Source organism: Lactuca virosa, chromosome 4 (genome assembly GCF_052849685.1).
Source record: "Lactuca virosa cultivar CGN04683 chromosome 4, Lactuca_virosa_CGN04683_v6, whole genome shotgun sequence".
Classification (NCBI taxonomy): domain Eukaryota; kingdom Viridiplantae; phylum Streptophyta; class Magnoliopsida; order Asterales; family Asteraceae; genus Lactuca; species Lactuca virosa.
In genome coordinates this window covers 27,474,249-27,480,237 of record NC_136429.1, presented here as the reverse complement: position 1 = coordinate 27,480,237, position 5,989 = coordinate 27,474,249, and the positions used below count along the sequence as shown (strand labels likewise).

Below are 5,989 nucleotides of genomic sequence, written 5' to 3'. Positions count from 1 at the left end.
AGTCCAATCTAAGTTTTAAAATTGTGCCCAATGACATCCTTAAACGTGCATTTCGTTGCTGATATTGTCATGTTTATTTTTCAAAATTGCAAGATTAATCTGAATTTTAAATTCATTTTATATAAGACATGACCATATCCGGTAACTATCCGGTAGCTAAATACAAACTTAAGTACGCCGCCAAGACAATTTAAAATTTTGGTTTAAACTTGTAATTGAGCAAAACATATGAACTAAAATTTATAATTTACATTAGTTTTGAATGATAAACTTTTATAATAAATAAATTATATATATAAATTAAATTAAATTAAATTAAATAATGAAAATGAAAACCATAGGTTTAATATTGAAAAGTAGAATAAATGCGTTAAAAATCTGTAAAGATCGGCTGCTGGTATGCCGAGTAATAATTTGATTTTTGATTTTATGGAAATGAGGAGGACGTTGCTGTTGACTTGGACCTCCCTTTTGAATCATTCCCACCGCCTACTCTCTCCCACACTGCATAAATCCCTTCCTACCCTTCTTCCATATTCGCACTCAGGATCTCGATTTCAATCCGCGTCTGTAGATCTAGACTCGGGAACATGAAGAACAATCACAACAGTAATCAGAATCAAATGATCTCACTCTTCAAGCTCTTCAATGCTCCATTACATCTATCCAATCTCCTTTCTCTCATCCTATTCTTCGCCTTCGGTTTATGCGTCGGTATCATTCTCACTTTCCATCTCAAAAACGTCTCATTCAATCTCCAGTTCACACAATTTTCTCTCTCCACCACCACCAACACCAACACGGCCGTCCCGGCCGACGTTATAACCACACCACAAACAACGCCGCCGCCGCCGAAAGTTGGATTGGGAAGCTACTTGAACCCACCGGAATTGATGCACGATATGACCGATGAAGAGTTGATTTGGAGAGCATCGATGGTTCCGAAGGTCAGAGATTATCCGTTTGAGAGAATCCCGAAGGTTGCCTTCATGTTTTTGACTAGAGGTCCGGTGGTGTTGTCGCCGCTGTGGGATAAATTTTTCAAAGGGAACGAAGGTCTTTAGACCATTTATGTTCATAGCTCCGATTCGGCTGCCAATGAGACGGAGCCGGGGGGTTCTGTATTTCATGGCCGGCGAATTCCAAGCAAGGTAAAAAGTTGCTAAATTATCGAATTAGTTCTTTTGATTTCATAGTTATATCATATGCATAAAAAGTTGGAATTTTTCAAAACAGAACTTTTGCTTTAGGGTTTCTAGTTCTGCCATAGGCATCATAGCAATTCGTAAAATCTGAAATTTAGGATTGTTGGTTATTTAAAATCAATATTATCAAAGATTTTATAATGCTAGAATATTTTATTTGAATATATAGATGATTGGAAGTTACTTAATTAGGAAGATCAACAAAATCATTTGTAATCAAATTGTCTCGAATATTTGGTTTCCTTAAATTGTAAGCAATTATTTCATTTTGTTTTTGGAAATTTCATATCATGATCTTTATAAAATTATTTACAATTTTGAATTTTGAGACATACTTTTATAAGCTCGAATCAATATCGTTACATTTGAAAATAATAATTTCAGCTCCAATGAAATAATAACGGATGTAATTTAATCATTGGGATTATAAATAAATTTCTAATAATTTATTATTTAAAAAAGTTGTTTTTCTAAAAAATACAAATACAAGCATCGGCCAATAGCCATAAACTTGTATGATGTATCCAAGCTGGATGAGTGTGGTGCCGTTATACTTTTTCAAAAGTTTATTGGAATATTCTTTTTTCCATTTATAATAATTAAATGCATTTTTTCCTATAAAAATTATTAAAAGTAATTTGGAACATCGATTCATATGGGTTTGAAATGAATTTTATTCTATTATCGCACATGTGAGTTTCAATGTTTCATTATGAGAACCAATTTACAACCTTTTTCTTATAAATTATAATCTTTATAAGATATTGCAATCTTTTTTATTTTAGTCCTTAAGTTTCTTTAATTTTGTTTTATTAAATGTTCATTTATCTTTTTGAATATAGGATGTTGAATGGGGAAAAGTCAATATGATTGAAGCCGAGCTTCGACTGTTAGCAAATGCACTAATGGATTTCACAAACCAACGATTCATTCTGCTATCTGAAGCTTGTATTCCTCTGTTCAACTTCTCAACCGTGTACTCTTACCTGACAAACTCAAAGCATAACTTTGTAGAGTCCTATGATTTAGAGGGGCCTGTTGGCCGTGGGCGCTATAGCCCCAATATGGCACCCGTTGTAGATATCGAGGATTGGCGAAAAGGGTCACAATGGTTTGAAATGGACCGTGAGTTTGCTATTGAAGTGATATTTGATAAGATGTATTTTTTAGTGTTCCATGACTTTTGTGATGGACAATGTTATGCAGACGAGCATTACTTGCCAACATTTGTCACTAAGCATTTCGGTGCGAAGAATTCAAATAGGACGTTGACTTTTGTCGACTGGGCAAAGGGTGGGCCCCATCCAACTAAGTACACAAGAAATGATGTGACCGAAAAGTTTTTGGAAAAATTAAGAAATGATAAGAATTGTGAGTATAATAGAAAGAAAAACCAAATATGTCACCTCTTTCCGAGGAAGTTCACGTCACATGCTTTAGATAGGTTATTAAGAATTGAACCAAAGCTTATGCAATTCAATGACTTATAACGATTATGACATAATTTAGTTGTCATTTTTTGTTATTTTCTTGAAATTTCTTCATTCTTATATATATAATCGAAATTGAGTTTAAAAATTAGAGAGCTTTTACCTTTTCGGAATTTTTGTGACATATTTTGGTGGATTGAGTTTTTAGTTAATAGTTAATGTGTTTAAAGTAATTATAACAAAACAGCTTATATATTATGATTAAAAATTTAAGAATTTTTTTTATACATCAACCTATCCCACACACCAATCTAACCTAGTTTACTTTACCATACAAGTCTGATTTTAGCTTATAGGGTTTTTTTTAATTACATCATTGTATAATCTAGACTTTTGACTAAATTTATTGGCAGCTGCTTGAAACCTTATTTTATTTTATTTTTATTTTTTTTATTTTTTTTATTTTTTTTAATTTTTAATCAGAATTTTTTTCTTTTGTGTGTTCACAATTTACACATCTTTTTTTTAATAGCATAGCACCGATGCATTGCCTTTTTTTTAATACCCACCTTTTTAACCCATTATGTTTATTTGTAACGTCCAACCTTTATAATTATTTTTTATATAAATATTAAATATGGTCTACTTTATAATATATTTTAACTCTATACAATTTATAATGAAATTCCTAAATTATAATGTAATAAAAAATCGTAGTTTTAAACCATGTTAGATTTTATTCTTTTGACGAATATACCATTTATGCAGTAAATAAAATGTAATATTTGATCGAATTTTATCGCAATGTTTAAAATTAAAAAAAAAATAATAAGTTTGAGGATAACTAAATTTATAGTTTTGACTAAATTTTATTGGGAGCTGCCACTTTTTTCTTTTATTTATCTAGTTTTTTTTTCTTTTGTGTTCATCATTTAACTATATTTTTTTAATTATAGCTGCCATATATTTTCATAGTTTATATATATATATATATATATATATATATATATATATATATATATATATATGGGACGGTTCATTTGAGATTAAAAAAAATAGAGATCTTGAGATTCAACCTCAGTCACATATTTCTCATTTGCCGCTCTAATGCTCTAGCGTACCGGCAGCAACATGGTATGCCTAATCATAAATGATTACACAGCAGAGAGATATAATCATATAAGATTATACATATTTATACGTATATGACTAATCATAAATGATTATACATATATGTCTGTTTACAGATTGAGTAATCATAAATGATTATGACAGTTGGTGGCAGAAAAGGTGGTGGTGACAGAGATGGCGGTGGTATAAGTAACAGAGGTGACAGTGGTGGGGTCGGCTGGTGTCAGAGGTGGTGGTAGGGGTGGTGGCGGTGGCGGTGGCGGTTATGGTGGTAGGGATGGTGGCGGAGGAGAAAGGAATGGGCGGCGTTGTATAATCATTTATGATTATACCAGACCTGCCGCGCCGGTACGCCGGAAGGTTATTGCGGCAGATGTGAAATACGTGGCTGAGGTTTAATCTCGAGATCTCTATTTTATTTTTAATCTCAACGGAACCTACCTATATATATATATATATATATATATATATATATATATATATATATATATATATAGAGAGAGAGAGAGAGAGAGAAGTAAAAAAATATTTTTTTTTCTGAAAACAATGCAATAAAATTATTAATTAATGAAAATGATTAGTTGATAATAATAATATGGTAAAAATTACCATCATTAACCTAAAAAATAAACCTAATAATATAGGTGTAGGAATAATATTCCGGTAATGTACGAAAACAAACAAGAAAGTAGAAAAACCGAGGCATGTGTTTAACACATTGTCCTTAAAACAAATTCACCCGCTACCGGGTGTTTGTTTCCCAGGATACAACAGTTTGAAGTGGTTCTTCTAGACCACCCGAACCCTCAATAGGCCTGAATTATATCCTTAATATAGCAAGAAAAATAAGAAGATGAAGTGGGGAAGAAGAGAGTTTTCTTGCATTCTATTTGGTATTTGCAAATGGTTGTAGAGTAGTGGTATTTATACTACACATTCTATAACCTCCCATTTAAACACCTCTATTAATCACAAGATTAATGTGTGTTTAATGTGTAATTAAATTGTAATATTAATTACAATTTCAGTTACAAAAGAAAGAAATGTTTGCAAGAAAGGTCCCTGAACTTTTCTATTCTTTCTCCCAACCATTAAACTCTTTTATTTACTTCTTCCAACACTCTTACTTTAAGGATTAATTTCTCATTCATATAAATCCATTTTGGACGTGTTAAAAAAATAGGGAAACCCCATTTTTTATAAATTGGTTAACACCAATTTTCCATTAATCCCCCACATGAATGAAAATTAATCAAGCATTTTCAAGCTACCTAGATAAAATCCAACAGTTGAATCGTGCATAGAATAGGTAGGTGTTACCCTTTGAACCTTCCCTTAAGATACATATTTATTTTACTAGCTGATCAGTAGACTCGATGTCCTTGAACTGTTTTGCCGTTTGTGTAAATAATCAATATGTGTCTTACATGATTCTCCCTGACCTAGTTAGGTTCTCATTGATGTGTCCGTTATGGTCATGGACACTTGCCTGGTTCTGTAAGAGCCCTGAGGAATGCGCCCATACATTTCCCTTTGAAGCGACCCCACTTCTCTCTCACATAGGTGATTCAATCATAATCATTAAAAGCTAATTTATGATGATCTTCAATTTATCATCTACTATAATAAGCTTAACCTGCATCACTGTTTTTTTTAGGAATGGGTGGGGTAGACCCCCACAGTGATTCACAAATGTTATATGCAAGTAGGTTGTCCCATTGAATCTAGATCTTGGGATCTCCAGTCAACTAGGTTGGGTTTTCCTTCGCAATAACTTATTAATTCATGGGTTTTAGTCTCATTCCTCGTAACGAGCTCTCATTTCAAGTATTTCATTAGCAGATCTGTAATCTTATTTTGACTTTATGTAGTCCTTAATGATAATTCATCTTGAGAGTCATCGTTTGAATGGTGTTATGTTTTTAACAAATATGTTTAGACTCACCATGTACATATATAGGATATAATTGCTCATTATGGGACGTCTCCCAATACCTACATATCTCTTTTAGTTTATTGTCCAATCTTGGATAAACTTCTAAACTTAATCTCCTATATTTTCCAACAAATGTTGACAATTATCAATATGGTCCTTACTATGCCATAGTTGCCACTATCGAATAATGATATAATTATGTCAACATAATACGATAAACATATACACTACACGTATTTGTGAATTCACAATAACATTGGCCAGATGTCATTATGAAGATTCCATAC

At 32.0% G+C, this 5,989-nt stretch overlaps 1 pseudogene across 1 annotated transcript; it reads left to right on the top strand.

Annotated features, from left to right (window-relative positions):
* Nucleotides 1–441: 441 nt before the first annotated feature.
* Nucleotides 442–2,911, top strand: LOC145103793 (glycosyltransferase BC10-like; annotated as a pseudogene). The gene is made up of 2 exons (XR_013706877.1): nt 442–1,151; nt 2,048–2,911. The product of XR_013706877.1 is annotated as a glycosyltransferase BC10-like (transcript).
* Nucleotides 2,912–5,989: the final 3,078 nt, after the last annotated feature.